Source organism: Schistocerca gregaria, chromosome 1 (genome assembly GCF_023897955.1).
Source record: "Schistocerca gregaria isolate iqSchGreg1 chromosome 1, iqSchGreg1.2, whole genome shotgun sequence".
Lineage (NCBI taxonomy): Eukaryota > Metazoa > Arthropoda > Insecta > Orthoptera > Acrididae > Schistocerca > Schistocerca gregaria.
The window spans coordinates 903225259-903251816 of record NC_064920.1 but is presented as its reverse complement, the minus strand read 5'-3'; positions in this window follow the sequence as shown (position 1 = coordinate 903251816).

The following is a 26558-nucleotide window of genomic DNA, read 5'->3' as shown; positions in this document are numbered from 1 at the left end:
AGTTCAAATGGTTCAAATGGCTCTGAGCACTATGGGACTCAACTGCTGTGGTCATTAGTCCCCTAGAACTTAGAACTACTTAAACCTAACTAACCTAAGGACATCACACACATCCATGCCCTAGGCAGGATTCGAACCTGCGACCGTAGCAGTCGCACGGTTCCGGACTGCGCGCCTAGAACCGCTAGACCACCGCGGCCGGCGAAGCTCGAGTACCGGTACTGATTACTCTTCATGTTTTATAAAAGGAAATGCGGCTGATGACTCTCAGGAGGAACACTCTGTGTATGGGAGACGTTCCAGTCCCACACACTGCATCAAACTACACCTGGGCAGACCAACTGCATCCGCATCCACCGCCGTGCGCTACCAAAGAACAAGAGTCCCCTGACCGTTGGCGAGTCCGCTTTCTTTCAGATAGCAACTCCCTTCAAGGAAATTTTTTTCTTACCTTGTTACTGCCAACACCGGCAGAAAAGGACTTCTACAGTTTAGGCAACTTCTCTGGTCAGAGTCTGTGGGTTCTAACAATACCACCACTTGCAAAGTAGGTTAGAAATCAGATTAATAATGTTGCTCGCCCAGCATACGTTCGGTTTGTCGGGCAACAACTAAGTTATTGACTGTGGATGGCATCGTCAGAATGGAAATAATAAAGTCACTGTAAAAAACCATTAATTTTGGCACTTACCTTGAATAGATTCCCACGTAGATTTCGTCGAAGTTGTTATGGCTCATCATGTTGATTCTAGGGTTCTCCCCACTTTGACTACTAGAAGGTCCAGATCTGTATTTTAGCAATATTTTAAGACCTAACAAATGAGTTTTTCAGGAAATTCTTAATGATTAAACAATCCCAGATCAGAACAATGGTATGGTAGAAATAATTTTTGACTTGGTGTTCACGACCCACATTTTTATTAAACTTGTTGTAAATTCACATATACTTCTTCTTAATTGTCACATCATCAAGAAAACAGTTTTGTATCAATTTTCATATATTTAATTTCAACTTTAACCAAACACAAGACTTGACTGTTCTTTTACAAAGCGAAATAACAACTTAACTTCTGCAAAGTGAAACAAAGACTGCTCTGTGCGTATCCGCGCCAAAACGTTTACAAGTAAGTCAAAGATTATGACAGTCTCACAGAAATGAATACACACAAGAACCATATCACTGTAATATATTGATACATCGGAGTACCTATACATTAATAAAATCAAATGTGAATATTGTCACAAAAATATGTCTGTTACTTCGCAGAAAAGTAGTACGATGTTACTGGTGTCGAGAACTGGGGTTGGAGTGCCGTAATGGTCACGTAAATAAAGAACCATTACGGAGTCCAACCACAGAAACAAAGAGACGGTGCACATTTCCTTTTGGAAACTGACGTGTCCATTAAAATTCGCCAACAGAGGAAGTCAACAACTATTACCGGACCTACAGAGAAACAAAATGGAGAAACATGCCTGCAAGTATACCAAATGTTAGTCATTTCTCGCACTACATTGATCTTCTTCGTCTTTGAGTCTGGGGAAGCTTGATGTGGCTCGAATTCTGGAATTTGTTGGCCCATCAGTGACCAAAGCACTTCATTATTGCTGTGCAATTTCATTGCCAACTTAATCAGCTTGTTTGTAGCTAATGTTTAGCAGTTCTGTACGATAAATAATAGGTTCCACGAATTAAAAAAAATGTGCTTCTGACTTTCAACAACAATCGTCAACATGTTGTGATTACAACTGTAAATTACCTATTAAAGGTACATTTATTTTCATTGATTCTTTCGTACTTCTACTTTAATCTTTCGACAGTACTTAACTACTGTGTTCTGCTGTATTAAAGAGTTGGTGAAAACGATAGGGTGTACTAATGAGGTATAATGACCTTTTCAATTGGATCACTTCGACGTTTACCTTAACGATTTAGTAAAATCACAGAAAACCTAAACCAGTGAGTTTGGACGGGAATTTGAACGGCGCCTCTCCGTTGTGTTAATCTAAGATCTCAAACACTGCAGTTTCAAACACTGCACCATCTCGCTCACTAGTTACAAGTGATATTGCAGTGTCTGAATATTGTAATTCCTTCAGGCACGTAGTTTCTCAGGGGCATGTATTTGCGCAGTGCTAATCAATTTGTTACCCCTGGAATTGCAACAAATAAATGACGCCGTATATTGAGTCGTACTCACTTTCAGAGTGATCATAGTAGAATCAGAGTTTCGGGAAGTTTGTAAATACGTCGTTGCGCACAGTGTCTGAATGTAGCAAAAAATAAAGTTGTTAATTCAGATCAGCCGTGATGAGTTTTATCATTTTTTCAACTGATGTAAATTCATTCGAATATATAGGCTTCATGAAATTGTATTTTTATAGATCAGCCTTTCGTGGACAATTTTTCTTTCTTCTTTTCTGGGCAATGGCCGAAGACTTAAATCTCAAACCACTCTTGTTATTGCTGTTTCAGAGACACTTTTCGTTTACTATAATCCTATATGCAAGAGCCCCGTTGGTCTAAAACTTCGTTTCTTTTATGTAGAAATTTTTTCCACCCCAAGTTCTGCATTTAAATTAGCGTGGAGCCGCACGCCACTTGGGAATACCGTCTCCATATTATGCATACACGCTTATGTTCGCGGTTATTTAAATGCAAATAGTTGGACGCTGTGGTGAAGCAAGCCAAATGGGGCAGGGCTTCGAGGGTCTAGGATACGCCGTTGTCTTCCAGTAGTAGGCGTTCCTTCTAACATCTCTTTTGTTTTACTGCAAGATAGCATTGCTGTAATTGTGCCCTCACAGTGTACCTTCAAACTTTTCACTATCGTGAAAGATGTACTGCAACGAAAATATATCAGTTTCATTTAATCATGCTGTTTCTAAAGAATTACAAGTGGCCACTTTTGTTACTCAGATTATACTTAAATAAACGAAAAAATGAACATTCGAGTTTAGCGTTGTATCGATGATGAGGTTATTAGGTACTGTGAATCATACTTAAAATCTGAATAACTGAAATGTAAAGCTGTTCTTGTACCTCCTGGTGGTCACTCCATATCGTTCCCATGTGGTGGCACAGTATTTGCGGGCCGTTGTGGCCGAGCGGTTCTAGGCGCTCCAGTCCTGAACCGCGATGCTGCTACGGTCGCAGGTTCGAATCCTGCCTCTGGCATGGATGTGTGTGATGTCCTTAGGTTAGTTAGGTTTAAGTAGTTCTAAGTCTAGGGGACTGATGACCTCAGACGTAAGTCCCATAGTGCTTAGAGCCATTTGAACAAATTGAATCAAGCACCGTGTTTACCGCACTGGAGACGCATTCGGGACGAGTGGGATTCAAACCACGTTGGGTCATCCAGTTTTAGGTATTCCGTGGTTTCTCTAAATCTTTCAAGGCGAAAGCCGGCTCAGTCACTCAAAGAAGACTACGGAAAATTTAATTTCCCCATCCTTGCCAAATCCGAACTTGTGCTCAGTAACGCTTATGTCGCAGACGGAACATTAAACCATAATCTAACTCATTTTTTCCCTTTAATGTCTCATGACACGCTTTGTATTATAGACAGAATTGTGGTACCGTTTTGTTCCCGTGTACAACATAACGTTTCTCAGTATGACACAAGAAAATAACCGTTCTCATATTCCTATGTGCCGGCCAGTGTGGCCGAGCGGTTCTAGGCGCTAGAGTATGGAACTGCGCGACCGCTGTGGTCGCAGGTTCGAATCCTGCCTCGGGCATGGACGTGTGTGTTGTCCTTATGTTAGGTTTAAGTAGTTCTGCGTTCTAGGGGACTGATGACCTCAGAAGTTAAGTCCCATAGTGCTCAGAGGCATTTGAACCATTTGATTCCTATGTACTCATGTCCAAAACAGTTCTCAGAACCTGTGCCAACAGCGGTGGGGCGTGAGTTGATGGTGTGAGCAAAATGTAGGGAGCACCATAACACATGTTAGTTTCACGGTGAATGGCGAAATAGTTTCGATATATCAGTACGCTGCGTGCACTGGCTTCTAATTAATTTCCACTGAAGGTCCCGAGTTCGAGTCTCGGTCCGGCACACAGTTTTAATCTGCCAGGAAGCTTCATATCAGTGCACACTCCGGTGCAGAGTGAAAATCTCATCCTGGATATATTTCTTCTTCTTTAAGTGTGTATAACTCTAGGAAATTGATTATCTATAGCATCATCTGTTGTTCGTCCATAACTTTTCTGAGCCGTGATTTGTGATCAGCCGAAACCACTGGCTTAAGATCTTTAGCCAGGATAATTATCTAAGTTCTCGACCACGTCTACCATCAAACTTTTGTTAAATTATTGGTTATAAAAAGTTATATTTATTGTTGCACTTGTAATGGCCAAAGTTTCGAATTTTCTTTTCTTGATTATATTGATAATTTGTAAATATTTTTTCATACCCTTCTATACTGCAAACATGTGTGACTTCACTTGTACGTGGTATCCTCAATATCTTAATATACTTGGATACCCTCACATTTCAAATGCCTCCAATTTCTTATAACATTCCGGTAAGTGTCCGTGACTCAACTCCGTAAAGTGCTAGAGTACGAACAGCAATACCCCTACCTACTATAACAGCGCACCTTTCATATCCTACCTTCACACTGAAATCGCCCATCACAATGCTATGCTTGTTTGATTTGGTGAAAGAAAGTGTATCTCTTTATTTTCCGGTCCACTGAGGTTGTTAATCACACTAGTAACATTAAAATAAATAAAGCTATCAGCAGTGAGTAGCCGTTCAGTTGGCAGAGGAGTGCTGAGAACCTTGATATGGTTGAAAAAAGTTTCGATATTTTCATCTCTTGCATCATAAGTAGAGCCCGCATCTGCATAATATTTGATAAAATGGGTTTTACATTAAAATTGTAAGAAAATGGTCCTGTCGAACACAGGTATAAATTGCTTAACACATGTGTTAATGATTGGATGTACCATGAACCCTACTCCTTTGAAATGGTGTGTATCATCGTTGTCTCCATAATCTACTTGAGAACCGTAAACGTGGTTGCGAGCGTAGGAAGCGACATCACTTACGAATATAAGCAAGATATGAACAAGAAAGTAAACAAATTTACTTCCATACGTGGAAGGATCGTGAAACGTTCGCAGAGTAAAGCCAGGAAAGAAATGCAGCTAAAGTTGCACAAAGTACCAACCCTTACGTGCGGAAGTGAAGCATGGGGAACAACAAGGCGCCAAGAAAGTAGATTACAAGTTCAAGAAATGAGATTTCTAATAAGAGTGGAAGTATGTGCAGGGGAAGATAGAAAAGGAAAGATTCAGGCATGTATAACCTAAACGAGAGAGGGAAAGAAAGTAAGAGAAAATGGAAAGAACACGTAGACCTTATGGATGGGGATAGTTCCCGGTAAAGGCTCTAAATTATAAATGCACTGGAAGAGCAAATGTAGGAAGACCATGCAGTAGATGGATACCGTAAAAGCAATTTGCCTAATACCTGAAGTGAAGAAAATTAAAAGAAGAAGAAGACTATGAACGTTACATTTTTACGAATTAGGCCAGCTCATCTCACTGATTCCAAGGCTCAAAAATTTGAGTTTTTCCATCTTCCTGGTCGCATTTACACTTTGAAATAAACTGCGGACATCCCACTTCGCTATCCTTTTCATGAACGACGCGGAAATTCTTAGCACTTCCTTCTAACTGAAGGGCTACTCATTGTGAATAGCTTTACTTATTTTAATATTACTGGCGTGGTTCACAACCACGTTGGACCAGCAAATTATGAGATATTGTACTTGATGTTAGTCTTTCTTTGTTCACGATACAATCTACTATTGTTACGATTTCTTCTCTAAGGAATATGAATAGTCAAGGGGAAGCGAAGCGTAGCCTAGGAACTATAAGATGTATTCAACCACTATTTGAAGTGTGGTGTCCTCCTTTCTATGCTATGTTCTTCTTTTTTCCTGGACAACAGCTGAGTGTGAGATCGAAGTGATGCAGTTGTTGAGAGACGCTACTCGCAATCGGAGCGGTCATTCAAATTTAGGTTTTCGTGGATACTCTAAATCACTTAAGGGTAATGTCGTGGTGGTTCCAACCGGAAAAATGGTTCAAATGGCCCTAAGCACTAAGGGACTTAACATCTGAGGTCATCAGTGCCCTAGACTTCGAACTACTTAAACCTAACTAAACTAAGGACATCACACACATCCATGCCCGAGGCAGGATACGAACCTGCGACCGTAGCAGCAGCGCGGTTCCGGACTGAGGCGCCTAGAACCTCTCGGCCACAGCGGCCTGCTCCAACCAAAAGGAAGGGGCCGATTTCATTTCCTCATCCAGGTTGTGTTCCGTCTCCAATGATCTAGTCGTCGACGGAACGTAAAGTCCGGTTATTCATTCAGTATCTGAAGTTCCCTAACTGAAGAACATAAGTGATAAATCTTCTTTTGACCATGGGAAGAGTTGAGCGTTCGTTATTTCAGTGCGCTGTTCGTGTGTGGAACAGTAGAGAAGCAGCTTAGAGGTGTTTCGATGACTCTCTGCTAGGCACTTAATTGTGAATTCATAGTAACCATGTAGATTTAGACGTATATCTAATCTGTTGTCAGAGAGTTAAAGGGTGCCAATAAAATTTAACGAAACAAACAGTAGTACAAATGTTGCTGCAAACTTGAAACCGATGTGAATTTTTTAACACTCATGTCACACGAACAACAGCGAAAAATCCCTTTACCGTTGACAGAAAGTACAATTTATGACCGCCGAAAACATCGTTGTGGGAATTAACTCTGGCAGCCAGTAAATCAATACAGCGACTGTAAATGTTCGCCTACCGAATTCAAAGAGAGTAGACTGCAATTTGTTGGACAGCTGAATGTGACATGTCGTCAGATATTACAATACGGAACGTGGTATATTCGACCTTCGTTCGTACCGTATTTCGATCTGGGCAGAGAAAGAAAAGCCATGAAATTATTTATCATTTATTTCCTATCGGTATTTAATGAAGTATATCAAACATCCACGTCAAATGATATTAGCAAAAATCAATTGAGTAACGGTGTTTCTTGATTGCGGTCGATTTTTGATAAAGTTGTTAGCCCGTCAAGATTACACGACGCGATTTTTGTTAGCTCACTTTGGAAAATAAAACCGCAAAACAATTTTTACATACTTTCTACTCTTTTCTTATTAATGGCTGTAAAAAAAAAATTCTGTTATTCGAAGCTGTCTGACAAGGTGTGTTAAATTTCAGAACTCACACTCTGTGCGTGCTGCACTGCCCTTCCCCGTGAAGAGCGACTTTATCTTCATGCTTTCCGCGTAAATCTGCCTCGAGTTGTGGAGACCCTTAGTTACTTGACTCGCAGAGAAGTTGACTTATTTCGTTGCCAGAACACATTTGACCTTTTCGAGATGCCATGCAAGCAAACAAACGTCCTTACAGCAAAAGACGGAAATTGTGAACACGGGAAGGTGCTTTCTCTTGCACATGTTTCAAGTGGACCCCTGTGCTGCTTTGGTTAAACGGCTGCTTTCTTATTTGGTTTAAATTTTGTTTGTACTTGCAACCAAGATCTAAAGTTTAATAGAATCTGACCGAAAGTGTAGTATAATTGTCCATTGCGTTAATAAAATTTGTAAATAAATTGAACCTGGTAGCCGGCCGGGGTGACCGAACGGTTCGACGCACTACAGTCTGGAGCCGCGCGACCATTACGGTCACAGGTTCGAATCCTGCCTCGGGCATGGATGTGTGTGATGTCCTTAGGTTAGTTAGGTTTAAGTAGTTCTAAGTGCTAGGGGACTTATGACCTCAGACGTTAAGTCCCATAATGCTTAGAGCCATTTGAACCATTTTGAACCTGCTAAAAATGTAATCAGACTGGAAACCATTTTATAATTTGCAGTACTTTTACCCAACGTCTGATACAGTCTGATTCTATGCCGACGTCCATTTCACTAGAGTTGCAAACAAACTTCGGCGTCATAATACAAATACTTCTGTTCCCGTTGCAATGCGTTTCTTTTACTCATAAAAATGAGAAGGTTTTGCCATAAAAGGCCCTGTAAAGATAGAGACCATATTCCTTCATTTACACGAGGGGCAGTCAACCTTCTTTACCTGCCGCCCACTTTTGAATCTCTGTTAGTAGTAAAATTTTCTAACCGTCCACTGTTTCCATAGTAGTGCTGATTTATTAACTTTGGAAGTAACTTCATAAAATTTATAAAGCAGAGTTCCAGTAAGTTAAACATGTAATAATAATTACTTACGTCAAAATTTTGTGAAACAGAGTGAAGATGTTTTTAAAATCTCTACCGTCTGCCATCCAGCATGAAAGTTGGAACACCCACTAGAGGGCGATCGGGACCAGATTGACTACCACTGATTTCGCACTGACATTTACGTGTTTGGTGCGCTCTTATTACGCAGCTTACATAGCTTCATACCATAAAATTCGCGCATAATAAAAATATTAACCGAACATTGATTTCCGTTGCGTGGGTAAAATTATGGCCGAGTAGTAGATAACGCTGTAGGTATTTTCCACAAAGTCAAAATATTTACAGCAGCTTTTAATGAAAATTCCACTTATGCAATGAATTTAACACTTTCCACGATATGAATAAAGTACTCACATAACGTACTGGAGCATTTTGGCTATGATGCTCTCTTAATTTTGCAGTTGTGGCCATGTAATTCTTCCCTTGTTATTATGTGATGGTAGTTAGAAAGAATACTTACATGCGATTGCAGTCTTTCTCGGCGCATTCCACTGATGAACTCTTCTCGAGTTATCAGCCGACTGGTGGCGTCGTCTTGTCGTAACGTTTCAATGAGTTTCGTACCCATCATCTTTTGGCCACTTTGCTTGTGTATTTAAGTGGAGATCAAGAGCATTATGATTATGATCTATACGAATATTATGATTATGATTTTCCATAAGATATGAAACCTACACGGTGTCGAGGCATCCGAAGCTCTTCCTTGGGATGACTAAATAAATTGTACTATCTCGTGTTCCTATTTCCCTATAGCGAGTGTACATTATACAGAAATTTTGCGCCGTACTGCGATTTGGAACTGTCAAGTAGCAGTGCACCATACATTTTTAGTGTCGAGAGTTTTCAGTGTAAGAATTTCCGCGAGTCTCTTTCTGTAGAGAGTACATTGATTTTAGAAAGTACATTTGTTTACAACTCTTTTGTTTTCATAATCTTGCGGTTTGCTGATTGTGAATTACTTCCCCGTATTCCATAGAACGTGTCATCACATGTGTTAACGATTAAAGCGCCGTATCTATTAAGGCAATACGCTATCATGTAAAGGAACAGGATTCAGATCCTGTATTGTACTCTCAATTGCTTCTTAGTTAATTAAAGTGTGTATGAATGATGCAATATTTATTTTAATAAGATAGTCGTCGGTTTCATTTCAAACGTTATTGCCGTTTCGTCCCTTTTGCCCTCGATGCGGAAATTCTCATTAACAACGTTTTAGCCGGCGGGATTAGTCGAGCGGTCTCAGGCGCTGCACTCAGGCATGGGTGTGTGTGTTTGTCCTTAGGATAATTTAGGTTAAGTAGTGTGTAAGCTTCGGGACTGATGACCTTAGCAGTTCAGTCCCATAAGATTTCACACACATTTGAACATTTTCGAACGACGTTTTAAATTTACTTTTCCTTTGAATTTTCTCTGTTACAATTATACAAACAATTAAATAGTTTATTTTCCTAAAGTGCATACCAACTAACCACAGGCGTTCATCTTCAGTCGTGGATAGTTATGCTTCAGTAATTCCCACTAATAATTCTCACTCTTCACCTTGAAGTCTTTAGTTCAGTGAAATAAAAACTCATTTAGATTTATTTTTTTGCTACATTGTAATTATAATATAGCAAAACATTTTCATCTTGATAAAGGTAGACTCTTAATTACTCGGTGATTTTAGTAGTAAATTTTAGAAAATAATTTCAGTTTTGCAAAATATTATTTATCATTAAGTACTTATACATCCGACTTCAATAGCCTCTGAGTTGGATGTAACTGGGTCGAATCCTGGTGGTAAATAGACTTATATCTCCAAAATTTTACTGGTAAACGACAATCAGTATGGCTTTCGGAAAGATAAAGACATCAGAGCGTCAGATCTGAGGTAGCTTAGGACGATGGAAAAATGTCTTGAGAAATGTCAAGACATGTTCATACGACTCTTCGACCTATAAAAGGCGTTAGACAATGCAAAGTAGTGCATGATGTTCGAAATTCTCAAAAAAATGGCTCTGGGCACTATGCGACTTAACTTCTGAGGTCATCAGTCGCCTAGAACTTAGAACTAATTAAATCTAACTAACCTAAGGACATCAGACACATCTATGTCCGAGGCAGGATTTGAACCTGCGACCGCAGCGGTCGCTCGGCTCCAGACTGCAGCGTCTAGAACCGCACGGCCACTACGGCCGGCCTCGAAATTCTCAGAAAAAAATGTGTAAACTACGGGGAAAAATGGAGAATACAATATTACACAAACCAATTGGAAACAATAGAAATAGAAGACTATGTACGAAGGGTCCGAATTAAAAAGGTTTAAGAACGAATGCAGTACTTGGCCCCTGCTATTCAATCTGTATATCGAAGACAGGATAAATGAAATAAAAGGTTCAAGAGTGGGATAGAAATTCGTGGTACAAGGATATAAATAATGAGATTCCATGATAACATTGCTGCCCTCCGTGAGAATGAAAAAGAATTACAGAATGTGTTGAATAGAATGAAGAGTCCAACGAGTACAGAATATGGTCTGAGGGTAATACCAAAATTAGTGAATACGAACTAAATAAAGTGAAGGAATTTTACTAAGTTGGAAGCGAAGAAACACACAACTGCCGAGGTAAAGACCTAAAATTCCGACAAGCACGGGCAAACAGAGTATTCTTGGTCAAAGAAAGTCTACTCCTATCAAACATTGAGCTTAATTTGAGGAAGTAATTTCTGAGAATGTCCCTTGGAACATAACATTGTACAGCAGTAAATGATGGATTGTGGTACAACCGAAGAAGAAGAGACCCGAAGCGTTTGAGATGTAGCGCCTTAGAAGTGTTCTGAAAATTAGGTGAACAGATAAGCAATGATGATTAAAACTGTGTGCCGGACCGAGACCTTTGCCTTTCACAGGCAAGTGCTCTACCAACTGAGCTACCCGAGCATGACACACGCCCCCTCCTCACAGCTTTACCTCCGTCAGTACCTCGTCTTCTACTTTCCAAACTTCGCAGAAGCTCTCTTGCGAACCTTGCAGAACTAGCACTCCTGGAAGAAAGGATATAAGGACAGGTAGAGCACTTGACCGGGAAATGCAAAGGTCCCAAGTTCGAGTCTCGGTTCGACACACAGTTTTAATCTGCAAGGACGTTTCATATCAGCGTACACTCCGCTGCAGAGTGAAAATCTCATTTTGGAAGCAATGAGGAGTTTCTCCGCAGGATCGGCGTGAAGAGCAACACGTGGAAAGCACTGACTAAGGAAAGAGACTGGAGGATAGGAGAACGCCACATAACGCCTCAGTCTCTCTTTCAGTGAAGTCAAGCTATAACAGTAAATCCCTGCAGCTGCTATTCTGTTATTCCTTAGGAGGAAACTGCGTGTTGACATTGCACTTACGGTACAGTAGCAACATCGTTGACAACACAGACTCGGTCTAGTGTAAAGGAAGTTGTATTTGCATCGAGAAATTCACGCCCAACGAAGGGAAGGTGCCAAGCTGAGTACAGAGAGAAATGTAGACGGATAATTTTGCTGTCTACAGCTAACAGTGCCATTCGAGTTCAGTTAAGCGGGGTGTAATGGGTATAAGGGCAGACATTTTTATATGCGGTACCCTTAATATGTACACACAGTATGGTGACTGTTTTTCCCTGTGTCGAACAGTTTCCTCACAAACACGTCAAAAATTTTATGACCTGATGTTTCCTGCGCAGCGGTAACTACACCGAGCTGTGGATTACGCCTGCCAGTATAGATTAACATTTTTGCGCCCAGGCGTCCTCATTTCAATACCTTACCTGCTGCCAAGCGGAAAGCAAGCAGTAATGGCTTTCTCTTGCCACATGCTTTAATGGTTCTTTATTTACGTGACCATTACGGCACTCCAACCCCAGTTCTCGATACCAGTAATATCGTACTACTTTTCTGCGAAGTAACAGACATATTTTTGTGACTATATTCACATTTGGTTTTATTAATGTATAGGTACTCCGATGTATCGATATATTACAGTGATATGGTTCTTGTGTGTATTCATTTCTGTGAGACTGTCATAATCTTCTGCTTACTTGTAACCGTTTTGGCGCGAATGCGCACATGGCAGTCTTTGTATCACTTTGCAGAAGTTAAGTTGTTATTTCGCTTTGTAAAAGAACAGTCAAGTCTTGTGTTTGGTTGAAGTGGAAATTAAATATATGAAGATTGATCCAATTTTTTTCTCTTGATGATGTGACAATTAAGAAGAAGTATATGTGAATTTACAAGAAGTTTAATAAAAATGTGTATCGTGAACACCAAGTCAAAAATTATTTCTACCATACTATTGTTCTGATCTGGGATTGTTTGATCATTAAGAATTTCCTAAAAAATGCATTTGTTAAGTCTTCAAATATTGCTAAAATACACGTCTGGACCTTCTATCAGTCAAAGTGGAATCACCCTAGAATCAACAAGGTGAGCCATAACAATTTAGACAAAATCTACGTGGGAATCCATCCTATATAAGTGCCAAAATTAATGACTTTTTTACAGTGACTTCATTATTTCCATTCTGACGATACCATCCACAGTCAATAACTTAGTTGTTGCCCGATGAAGCGAACATATGCTGCGTGAGTAACATTATTAATCTGATTTCTAACCTACTTTGCAAAGTGGTGGTATTCTTAGAATGTACTAGGCGGTGCTAACGAATCTCATAATACACTTCTCCTAATAGCTATAACTGTTGATTTGCGAATGATGTAAATACTGATGTAAAGTTGTACAGTAGAACGTCCTCATACACCTGGAGAAATACCTGCACTTACAACCATTACAATTTGCTTCAAAATCATTCATCAAAAAATTAATCGTTTCTGAGTGAAAAATGAATACCTCTAAAGACCGTCTCCCTCTATAATTTCCGCCTCTCCATTTTAAAATTTATAATTTCTTGATGCCCAGAATGCGTCCAAGTAACGCAGCTTATCATTTAGTCAAGTTATGTTATAAATTGCTTTTCTCTCCAGCTCAGTTCAGTGTTTTTATTTCTTATCTGATCTATCCAGCTGACCTACAGCAGTCTTCTGTAGCATCACGTTTCAAAGGTTCTATTAAATTACTGTTTTCTTAACCGCAACTGTAGCACTATTCCAAAATACGGCGCTACTTATCTTTTCTCTGTTACTTCACGAATGGCAGTGTCGGCAGTGTTAGTTCTGGAGCGATGAGGTTCGGGAGCGGGTGCGGCGCGTTCTGAACGTCATTAATTTGCTGGTAATTTGGCGGTTGATGGGCGCGACGACAAGCCTCCGGGACGGGCAGCGGAGGCGATAGCGACTAATGCGCGTGAACAATGACCAATAAACTACGGCGCGGCCGGTGAATTACGGCCGCACCTGCCGTCGCTATTGGCCGCAGTTACAGTCGGCTCCGCCGTAATAACGGCCTGCGCCGACCCTGAATACACCAATCGAGCCATAAAGGAAGCCCGCGTGCCTTCATTCCGCCGCGTTAACTCATCTTGCCGCCGCGGTAATTCATTACGTTTCATGCTGTCGCCCACACGACATGTTCAGAACGAGTGACGAGTCAGACAATAGACGCCTGTGAAAACTGTTTGAAGAGGACTATAAGGAATGGGAAAAAAACTACAAGTTGATTTTGTTCATTGTTGTAACCGTGACAGTGGAATTACACTTTCAAAAGTTTATCTTGAGTCATAAAAATTCTGTGGTTTAGACACTGGTGTGCAAAACTTCAGGACGAAAGAAATTTTCGTAATATATGTAATTGTCAAGTAAGGCCGGTATTACACTGGTCATATTTCTTTGTCGAAGTAGATATGTCAAAGAAATTTAATGGTATATGCGAGTGCAGCCTTTCTCGGCGAATTTCGTATATGAAGTCTTCACGGGTTCTCAGCCGAGTAGCATCATCGTCTCGTAGCAACGTTTCGATGGAATGCATCTCCATCATCTTCAGGCGAAGTGTCGGGATATCGTCGGTCGCGGGCTTATATCTCTGCTGGACCCCACGGCCGGCCAATAACGCGCCCGCGGAATCGCCCGATGTGACTGGATCGGCCGGTGGTGGGGGGTGGGGGGTTGGGGGGGGGGGGGACGCGTGCGCGGGGTTCGAGTCCCGACGTCCGTCTCTGTCTGCTTCGTTCGTGACCCTTGGTGGAACAGAATGTTCATCTCTGATTTTCCTGATTGCAGTTTCCCAGGCTGTGCTGAGATGGTAGCCACTGTCGCAGTTGATTGGATTGTCGTGTAACCGTATTTCTAAGGACTCTTTGGTTACTGAGTCCCAAAATTCGTTTGTACTGCATATTTTCTTTGTGTCCTCGAAATCGAAGGTGCGTTTCTCTTCAATACTATGTTCCGCCACAGCAGATTTTATGGTGTAATGGGAACTTCATCAAATCTCGCCTGTCGTCAAATAAATATGGTGAAATCTAGGGCCTCCCCTAGCTTTTATCATGAAAGTCGTTCGTCTTCTGTTCACTACAATGCGAAATATAACCGCTTGGAGCGCTGGCGCTGCTACAGCTATTTGTCGTCTCTGTGGTGTGTTTGTAAGCATGTCTTCAAAGTTGGTTTGTTCCTTCGACTCAAACTTGCTTCGACTAGGATGGAGAAGTGAGCAAGAGGCACAGTAAGTGCTATTAATTGTGTGTTTATGGGAGGGTGGAATATGCTCCATTCGGCATGTTCACAATCACAGCTACAGCCCTCCAACTCTACATGTGGAAACATCCAGTCAGCTTTTGAGCAAGCCGGAGTGGAGGATGTGGTCACAATCTAAAATGAAAAATTCTTTCTTAGGTTTCGATTCCACTTTGTCTATTTTTGAAGTCTGGGAGGAGCCACAAGTTAAAAAGCGCTTCATCCGTTTCGTACTTTTTATTAATTTTGTAATTCTTGGAACACTAATCCCATTACTTAAATTATTCAAAAATAAAAATAGTTCTTAGTGCTCATATGGTTTACTAAACATTTATTTATCTTTACATAACCCCCCTTCAGTACTTTATAAATAGCTTCACTCGTTTCTGGAATTATTTTGGTTAATGCGCAATGTTATATTCGAGTGCTGTGTTGTAAACTAGAGTAGCTCTCTCCTGTATCAAGAAATCCCAGTGTCACAGTTTGCCTGTCTTCTGCAGGTATAACATTTCTTAAGAGAGTATCCTGTTTTGTAAGATGGGAAGCTACTTTACTGAGCAAATACTAAAATACACTCTCATCCATTTGTAAGTAATTTATACATAAGAGTTGACGTCCTCCACCTGCAGCCCTCGTATCAAATATTGCTGAATGCTTCTGTCATCTCGACGTGATGCCTACGTCTTCAGCCACGTATGTTTCCTTTTTTATCCGCCACTTTTCTTCCAAATACACACACACTATGCAATTGTGTTACTAGCAACTGCAGCGAATAATAACAAATTGTTATCCGTCATCTTGAAGTTTGACGAAAAATATGACGAAGTGTAATACCCCTTTTTAGCGGCACGTCAATATCTTTGTCAAAGAAATATGACGAATATTTGACCAAATTTCTTTCTCAAAGAAATTGATAGTTTAATGCCGACCTAACATAGCTGGATGAAATTTGTACCATAAGTAGGAAGAACTGCTACAGTATAGTACAGAAGGTAACTGAAAGAGACACGCAATGAGGGAAACAGAAGTGAAACTTTTATTCAGATGCAATAATTACGCCGGCCAGAGTGGCCGAGCGGTTGTAGGCGCCACAGTCTGGAGCCGCGCGACCGCTACGGACTCAGGTTCGAATCCTGCCTCGGGCATGGATGTGTGTGATGTCCTTAGGTTCGTTAGGTTTAAGTAGTTCTAAGTTCTAGGGGACTGATAACCTCTGAAGTTAAGTCCCAAAGTGCTCAGAGTTATTTGAACCATTTTTTCCCTCAATAATTACCCTGAAGTCACCGCGATTTATGATGGTCCCATGGACGCTAAGAAAAGGTGCAACATTCTTAATATGGTGTATTACGACGGACAGCAATGAATGCTCTGTTACACGCTCCCATGTTGATCACAGGGTGGGTAAGGAGTCCTTGTGGCAGGACGTTGCACTCCTCCAGCAGAGATATTGACAACTGCTAGATGGTTGATCGTCGGTTGGTCGTCTTACCAGACGACGTGTATTTGCTCGCCGATCGCTTATGGGTTGGCGGTGTGTGTCTCAATTAGTAGTTCGTCCTGGTGATGGCACAGTTACTGCTTTTAGCATTGGTCGCTTTCTTCGTCCAGGTGTTTGTGAAGTTGTGTGTAGCCTGTGATGCTCATCGCCCAGTTATTTTGGTTCTGTCTCCGTGCTGATGTGCAACAACTGGTCGGTTGGCGCAGTCGCGTCGTAGCACCAGTGGGTCATGCAGCGCCAGGGAGCTGCGGATTGCCTTCACTCGCCGATGATTGCCGACAAACACGATTTGAGTGTTGGGACAACTTTGGTTCATCGTAGGTCGGTCGTCTTGTCGGACGATGTGAATTTGGCCGGTGATCGCTTATGGGTTGGCTGTGTGTGCCGACTCGTGATTCGTCCTCGTTATTGCTCAGTCACTGCCGTTAGCATTGTCTACTTCGTCGTGCAAGTGTTCGTGGAACTGTGTGTAGTTTATGTAGTGTGACTGACATGTTATTCAAAGGTTGTCGGCGTACTGGGTCTGAATTGGTCGGTTGGCGTGGAGCAGCGAGGAAGGACAGGACAGCCATCAATCGCCCGACGACTGCCGGCACAAACGTTTGAGTGGCAACGACAATGCTCGGCCATTTGTTCGGTCGTCTGATTAGACGACATGTGTTTACGTCGTCCACCGCTTATGGGTTCTCTGGGATTCGTTCTGGTTGTTGTTCCAGTCTCCACTGTTAGCATCGTTTGAGTTTTGGTGCAAGTGTGGAGCGAAACCGATCTTGATCATTGGTCTGTTCACTGTCTGTCGGTTGGGTTTCCAGCGGACTGAAAATGGTTGGCCCGACTGCCTGTCTCACCTAAGCGAGCGTTAGTGTTTAAATTCCAGGCAGACCCTCGAACCTCTGAGCGCCCTTGGGTGTGCTGCCCTACTTTTTTGTACTTATATGGCTTCTAGCCGATTTTTTTAATTAGCGCTGTTTTGCTCTTAAGGCCTTCAGCCTAGTTTAAAGATCTGCTTCAAATAAGACCTTGGCTTTTTAAAAGTTTTGAATGGTGTTGAATTTTTTAAGTCCTGGGACTTCAGCCGATTTTGTGTTTGAGTTGTTTCTAAGGCCCTCACCCTAAATTAAAGAACTGTTTCACGTAAGGCCTTTGGTATTTAGCAAAATTAATGTTATGGAGTTTTAAGTGTTAGGCCTTCAGTCGATTTGAATTTAACTTGTTTACTTCAGCCTAAAAAAAGAACTGCTTTTAGATAAGGCTTGCATTTTAAATTTCTGATTATGCTTGCGTTTTAAGTTGTTGGCCTTCAGCCTTTTTTAAATTAAGTCCCAAAAATTAAAGCTGTGTGTTAAAAAAAATTTTTTTTTTGGACTCTTGTAATGATTGGTCAAATAATAAAGTTGTAAGTTCGAGTGTAACTGACATCTCCTTATTTTGGCCCGTTTCCACAAATTATACTATCTGTCCTGTCCTGCGGGTTAATCACGGTGTTTCAGTATGGAATAGAACAGGTGAAAGGAAATACGTAGTATAACTTTACTAGAAGTACTATCGGTTGACAGGACACATTCTGAGACGTCAAGGAATCACCAATTTAGTACTAAAGGAAAGTATGGGAGTTAAAATCGTAGAGGGAGACCAATAGAGGAATATAGTAAACTGATTCAGAAGGATGTAGGTTGCAGTAGTTAATTGGGATGAAGAGGCTTACACAGGCTAGGGCAGCATGGAGAGCTGCATTACACCGTACGTCTGACTGAGAACCACAACAACACCACACATTATCTCCAGATATAATTATCGAATTATTTAGTTTGCTTTTCTGAACTCTGAGTTTGTGCAAGTAGCCACCACTGTAATGAAAGAGGCGGTTAACCAAATAACGAGAAAAAGAAGCAGATAATGAGAAAACTTTCACAATAAATATTGGATAAATATTTCTTACATGTGTGAAGATGAACGAGTTGTGTAAGATGATCAAAATCGAGAGGAAAACAAGCACCTCTGAAGTTGAAAATTCCTAGAAATTAAAACTGTGCTAGACCGGGACTTAAACCCGGAGCCTTTAACTTACGCGGACAAATGCTCTACTTTCCAGAACTGGTGGAAGTAGCAACTAAAACTGTGAGGGTATGAATAGGGCGAAGGGGGGAGAGCGGAGTAGTGGATAGTCGTATTTGGATAGCGGTAAAGCTAATGAATCTGGGTTCGCTTCGTAGTCCGGCAGACAGTTTTAATACGCCAGGAAGTTTCAAATCAACGCACTCTCCGCTGCAGGGTTAAAATACATTCTGGAATTCTCCCTTTCTGTGGCTCAGTTTCGGGAAAGACTAACAGTTGCTGAAGAAATGTATGCCTGCTAAATCAGTCTTTCGACCTCTATCATAAAAGTTGGCAATCTTTTTGAGAGCTGTAATGGAGACGCAATTCGCCAGTGTACATAAAGCACCGTCCGAGCACGAAGATTATGACGTTGGACAAATAGTGTTCACTGCAGTGTGAGGCATCGCTTCGCCACATCGTCCCTATTGAGACGAGAGATCCGTGAACAAGCGTGCAATGTGTCACGCGGAAGAGAGGTGGCGTCAGGCGGCTTGAGTGTATGTAGTTTCTATCCGATATGGTAGAGGTAACTAGCTGATGGGCACTGTTGGAAATGCAGTCAAAATACTGTTAATTTTATTTCCGATTGTATTTGTCTAATTTTCTAATTGTTTATTAATTACTAATATTATTTTGTTTCGTTGTGCGAGTGAAAGAAGGTGTGCATGTGAAATACTGTTCATGTAAAATTTTTATACTATACATTGAAGTAACAGGTCACGTGAGTAATGCTCGAAAATGACGTTCATGTTAGTGACCCCTTCCAGGCAATTTATTATACGCTATTTCGTCAGTTTATGGTACTGGGAAAATGAGACTGAAATGGCTCTGAGCACTATGGGACTCAACTGCTGTGGTCATCAGTCCCCTAGAACTTAGAACTACTTAAACCTAACTAACCTAAGGACATCACACACATCCATGCCCGAGGCAGGATTCGAACCTGCGACCGTAGCAGTCGCACGGTTCCGGACTACGCGCTTATGACCGCGAGACCACCGCGGCCGGCCGAAAATGTCAGAAGTCAGAGAAATAGTTTTGTTAAAAGGGAATTAATTTTATATTTGTGTGTTTTGAGAATGTATTTATGGTAATCTACTGTTCTGATTCAGTGACGAATTTTTATTGGACCTGTATGTACGTGCAGGTTTGAGAGGGGTTGATGCTGCTTTCCGATTGGCTGCGATGTTTGCCTGCCAATCAGAAATTAGCATATTCGCACATATTTTGAAAAGTAGAAACTTCTTTTATATACGGGGAAGAGAAGAGTCTGGCTTAGATATCATAGTGATCAGACGTATTGATACGCGCTCCATTGAAAATTATTAATATTGTGGTATTTCGTTACTAAAATGTTTTAGAAGAGCCGTAAAGTGTGGAAGAGAATTGGAGTTAATGCATGGGGTGAAATTCAGAACTTTTAGTGTCGTTTAAGATATGTAAATACCGCGTGGCGTGTTGCTTACTTGTGAACTTGAACATTTGATTGTGTGAGACTGACGCTAGGAACATTTGAGCCAGCAAATTTAAATAAACAATCTGTTTGCAAACAGTCGGTGAAGGATTGTCATAAACTGGCAACGGTTATGAATGAGGTGTGCATGTGGACCTTTCAGACTATGTACAGTTTAGGGTAAGGCTTACTAGTGATTGGTGTATGCAAGCTTATCATAAAATTGAAATATTACGCACACATATATTTCCTTAATTTCATTAATTCCACCGCCAAAACAATTTTATTGCGACTTGAGATTATGGTGTGTACAATAATTTTTTTCTGCAGATTTTTTCAGCTGCGAAAAGCATGCCAGTATCTTCAAGGAGGTGTGCGTGTGTAAAATGAAATTCACCTCCAATCGCATGGGACTTTGCAAATCACGCTGCGCAGCCGCAAGTGTAGCTTCGGAACGGACACGAGGGGAACTGACCAACAGGTTTCGTAGTTGTGACGAAGCAGGAGATGCAGAAATAAAAAATAGTAACCTTAATGAAAACGTCAGTAGCCAGTATCCGAATAAAATAAAAAAGAATTGTATCAACACACATCATGGATTCGAGTCATGGCGAGTTTACAGCAGGTGCAACGAATGCAGAGAGGATCAATATGTTACAGAACAACATAAAGGACAGGCGACACGACGATGGTAGATTAGATACGTATTATCGGTGATGTCTGACGATATCCGGTGGGAAAATACGCCGGCATGCTTCCACTAAGTGGTCTACGTCTATATCGTCTGCAAATCACAAGTGCATGGCAGCGTACTTCCCATTGTGTTATACTATCTTCCTGTCCCATTCGCATACGGATCGCTGGAAGAATGTCTGCCTGAATGCTCCTAGTTGCGAGGTAATAACTGTAATAAAGAAAGTTCTAATAGTGAATATCACATGCAGCACTATTTATTTGTGGTGACCGGTTTCAACAATTAAGATTATCATCTTCTGGTCTTCAGAATACTTGTTGTTTCCATTCTGTTCTATTATGACTATCGTATATGGCCTGTTTACATTACAGTGGACAGTATGTAGCACATTCCACACAGGTTGGTTAAAAACAAGAAAAGAATTCTCATAAATAGTCAGTTATTTGTGTCAAACTTGTTTTTATTTTGAACAGACCCTTGTGGAATCTGCTACGTACTATCTACTATAATGTCAACATGGTATGTGTGATAGTCATAGTGGAACATAACGTAAAAGAACAAGTGTTTTGAAGATCAGAAGGTGATAGTCTTAACTGTTTAAACCGGTCCTGAGGAGTAATTACTGCAAGCGATGTTGCCTATTAAAAGTTTCTTCAAAGTAAATACGGATCGCTCCTTCCAGCCTCTACTTATGAGGAATTTCAATAATTGTAATCTTTCCAGAATGAGATTTTCACTCTGCAGCGGAGTGTGCGCTGATATGAAACTTCCTGGCAGATTAAAACTGTGTGCCCGACCGAGACTCGAACTCGGGACCTTTGCCTTTCGCGGGCAAGTGCTCTACCAACTGAGCTACCGAAGCACGACTCACGCCCGGTACTCACAGCTTCACTTCTGCCAGTATCCGTCTCCTACCTTCCAAACTTTACAGAAGCTCTTCTGCGAACCTTGCAGAACTAGCACTCCTGAAAGAAAGGATACTGCGGAGACATGGCTTAGCCACAGCCTGGGGGATGTTTCCAGAATGAGATTTTCACTCTGCAGCGGAGTGTGCGCTGATATGAAACTTCCTGGCAGATTAAAACTGTGTGCCCGACCGAGACTCGAACTCGGGACCTTTGCCTTTCGCGGGCAAGTGCTCTACCAACTGAGCTACCGAAGCACGACTCACGCCTGGTACTCACAGCTTCACTTCTTATGGAAAGTATACGCAAGAGGCTGTGATATATTCCTGTGTCTATTTCTCCATTAATGCTGGTTCTTGAAACTTCGCGCGATAGTTTGCGTCTATCATGGTCTACAGCTTCCGGTTTTCTCAACGTTTTCGTGACATTTTCCTGTGAGTCAAACATCTCTAAGCTCACTCGTGCTGGCCGGCCGCGGTGGTCTAGCGGTTCTCGGCGCTCAGTCCGGAGCCGCGCGACTGCTACGGTCGCAGGTTCGAATCCTGCCTCGGGCATGGATTAGTTCTACGTTCTAGGCGACTGATGACCTCAGAAGTTAAGTCGCATAGTGCTCAGAGCCATTTGAACCATTTCAGCGCTTGAGCAATATTCTGAGATAAACAGCACGAATGCTTTGCAAGCAACCTCCTTCGTAGACTGCATTTTCTCATTTTCCAACCAATGAACCGAAGGCTACTAACCAGGTTTACCAGTAAGGACAAACATAAACTTATAGAGAGATAAAGAAAATTTTATAAAACTGTAACTGATTATTAATTACAGTTGCAGCTGCGATTTAATACTGTCGATTGGGAACCATCATCAGATATTTTCAGCTTAGAGAATAACATGTCAAATTCCTTGGCGCATTATTTTTTTACCATTTTCATGTTTAATAACCATCGTGTTGAAAGTATTTTATAATTTAATATCTAGCCAAAGATTCAGGAGTACTGGACTAGAGCTCCGCAATACCTGGGCACTGCCGCTACCTCATGAGCAGAAATTAGCGTGTTTTTCTCCGTGAAGCGAGAGCATGCAAACAAACAAAAAAACTGTTTCCTTCACTAGATACCTTTAAAGAAATGATGTACAGTAAAATATAGGAATAAATTCCGAACAAGATTATTTCCTAAACAAATATTTCAAAAAATTTAATATTATAGGAATACTGTAATTTAATTCAAAGCAGAAAGCAGTCCTCGGGACACCTGATGAGGTGGAAGTGGAGTGAGGGTGTGGTTGAGACTAGTACAGAGAGTGTTGTACAAAGTGGCAGCCCTATGTTGCTCTCATGGCACAGTGGAAAGGATTGACTATCGTTGCCTACCGATATGTGGATGATGTTTCAGATGTAACGACCATATTGTCGTCACGCCAGAGTGGAATATCATGGAATAGAAAGCAAAGGAGATAACATCATGCTGCACGCTCTCTTGAAACGTACAAACGTCTGACATACTTTCTCCAACCGAAGGATGGGTCACCACCATTAGCAACCAATGGCTTCGGGATGTAGCATTTTGCCTAAGTGTTGTACCTACGGTATTAATTGTTCCCACGACCGCTCAAGAACCGTTAAGTTTATTTAACCACCAGAATTCGAATTTAGCTGAATTCGCAACTGCGAATAATGACTACCATGAGATGTAGAATGGAATGACGACAATGAATATTGTAGGTAGGCTGTTTAGGTAGCCACGTAGCGCTCTGTATGAAAAATCACTGGATGTGCTGTGTGCAGTCTGTGGCTAGTTTGCATTGTTGTCTGCCATTGTAGTGTTTGGCAGCTGGATGTTAACAGCGCTTAGCGTTGCGCAGTTGGAGGTGAGCCGCCAGCAGTGGTGGATGTGGGGAGAGAGATGGCGGACTTGTGAGAGAAGATGATCTGGAAAGAGACAGTAACTTTGTAAGACTGGATGTCATGAGCTGATATATATAATATGACTTTTGAACAATATTAAGGTAAATACATTGTTTTTTCTCTATCAAAATCTTTCATTTGCTAACTATGACTATCAGTAGTTAGTGCCTTCAGTAGTTTGAATCTTTTATTTAGCTGGCAGTAGTGGCGCTCTCTGTATTGCAGTAGCTTGAGTAATCAAGATTTTTGTGAGGTAAGTGATTTGTGAAAGGTATAGTTTAATGTTAGTCAGGGCCATTCTTTTGTAGGGATTATTGAAAGTCAGATTCCGTTGCGCTAAAAATATTGTGTGTCAGTTTAAGCACAGTCTTGTACAATTTTTCTAAGGGGACGTTTCATAATATTTGTGGCGTACCGGAACTCGAAACCGGATTTCCCGCTTATCGCGAGCGGTCTCCTTACCATTTGGCTATCCGTGCACGACACACGGCCAGACCCCAACTTCCACATGTCGTCAACCATGCATCTATGACCTGTACTCGCACATCCACTATGTGTCTTCCCGTACAGATCAGACGTTGTGCTATAAAGTTGCAGCCGGCCGCAGTGGCCGAGCGGTTCTAGGCGCTTCAGCCCGGAACCGCGCGACTGCTACGGTCGCAGGTTCGAATCCTTCCTCGGGCATGGATGTGTGTGATGTCCTTAGGTTAGTTAGGATTAAGTAGTTCTAAGCTCTAGGGGACTGATGACCTCATATGTTAAGTCCTATAGTGCTCAGAGCCATTTGAGCCAATATGAAGTCGCATGCTCAGTATCGGCAGATATAGACGACATTGCAGTGCCCGTGTTATTCTGGTGACGATGCGCTGCCGCGACAACAGCCGTTAATAAATATATCCCACTTATCGCGAGCGGTCGCGGGTTCGAGTCTCGAGCCAGCACGAATTTTCATCGTTTTCACTCCACTGTACAGCTGATGGTAGTCATTATGCACAATTTCGAATTCATCTGATGTGTTTAGTAAAGGCTGTTGTCGCGGCAGTGGATCGTCATCAGACTAACACCGGCATGCAATATCGTATCGTAGGATTCGAATTAGCCTCCTCTGGATCACCATGATGTCACTGCGATTTAGGGAACTCGCCACTGCAGTGAGAACTATAGTAAGTTACAACGAGACAGAGTAAATGTTTGTTATATGCTCGTCATGAATTGCAACAGGTCATAGCATCACTCATCACTCATTTTCTCTATGCCTGGAGGCTTTGCCCTCTAGATGTACATGCCTTCTTGTGCTTATGGCGAACAGTAAAAAAAATAATAATAATAACTGGAACTGTATGGCAACAATTTGTCAAGATACTACATCCTATGCCTCAGTCTTTGTTGAGATCACGGGATGCTATCTGTGTCGATTTACGGAGACTGCCATTTACGAAAAAAAAAGATCAGATGTCTCCACGTCTAAAATATATTTTGATGCATAGCGTTACTGTAGCAAAATCCCGTATAATCGTCTGACTGCATTCATGAATTTGTGTGCGCGTATGATCTGTCTAAACCCCAAATATCTGCGCTTGCAAGTGGGCCTCAAGCCCTGCAAGCCGAACTATATATGCTTAACAGCACAAAGGTCGGATCATGTCATAGAACCGCTGCCGCAGATCACGGAGTCGTGCTGGCATGTGTTACGACGATTGTACTGCAGAAGAGTATGTGCTCTTTGCTTATTTAGCAGTAACGTCCAAAATAAGCCTAATTTCAGTCCTTCTTCTTTGCTATTAAAGTTTATTTTTCGCTAGCGTATTAATGATTGACCTTCATAAAACTACAGTATCAGACAATCAAATTAGATGGTTCCGATGCCCCAGTGTATGATCGGCTACTGCCAATTTATCCGTGTTGCCCAGACGACAATTGCTTTCGAGTTATTTAAGGGCAGAATTGACACTTCTTTCGTAATTTCTATGTACAGTTTACAGCATGCGCAAAGAATTTTGTATGTTCTTGCCATGACAAGCAGAGTACTGAGATCCATCCCAGTATTCACATATTCAGACAACTTTCTTGCCAATTTAATCAATGAGTCAATCGCGAGTCTTAACGTTCTCTTGAAGTGATCTGTGACGGGTTTTACTAAGAACAACAGTTCGGCAGGCTAAGCTTGTTTGGACCGAAAATCAACTAACGAAGTCTTTATATCCTATAAGGATGTTTTCGGCAATAACAAACGGAATGTTAGGCACCGTAACATGCCTTAGACCCCAGCATAACGCCGGTCTAACTTAAGTCCGATTAGATTTGTTTATACGGCTGCCAATTCCCCTTTTTTGTTTCCTGAAAATTTAAAGTGGAAAGAGTCATTTAGAGGGATAACGTATATCTGCGCTAGAATTCTACCTTTAGCCATTGTTTTTATTTTTTTCATTGGGACTGTACTTCCATGTTAAAAAAGATTATCAGTTCAGACTACAAGCGCTCTATAACAATTAGTACAAGTACTTGTCACCTACTTGTAAATAGGTAGTATTAGCAGTAGTATTCACCCGTCGATAACTTTTACAATGATATTGGGCATACATACGTACTGAAAGGTCTAGTTCGACAAGCATGTCACTATAGTAGGAATTAATTACCCCTGCAGTTGCCCGAAGTAATTTTCGGAAACCACGGAAAACCTAAATCAGAATGACAAGATGAAGATTGGAGCCACAACCCTCTAGAATGTACGGCCTGTCTGTTTAAAAACAGTCCATCTCTTTCGGTTTGTCCCTAGCGTGGATTCTGTTTACAAATAACTTACTGAATAATGTAGCAGGTTGGCGCTACACTGTTCATTCATAACACACTCTCATCACTGGATACATTATACACACATTTTTCATACCGTAGCACTTCACACACAATCAGTTGATGCCAAGGCCATAGCAGCTACACATTTCCTCAGCTGAAAAACTATGTCATCATCCCTCTGTAATGAATGAGATATTGAACTCAGAGAGAAGGTTAGGTGTTAGTACTATACGCTGCATAACTTTGGGAGTGTCTCCAGAAAAAGTAAAAGGAGAGGAAAAGTACTGTGAAAGTGACATGTG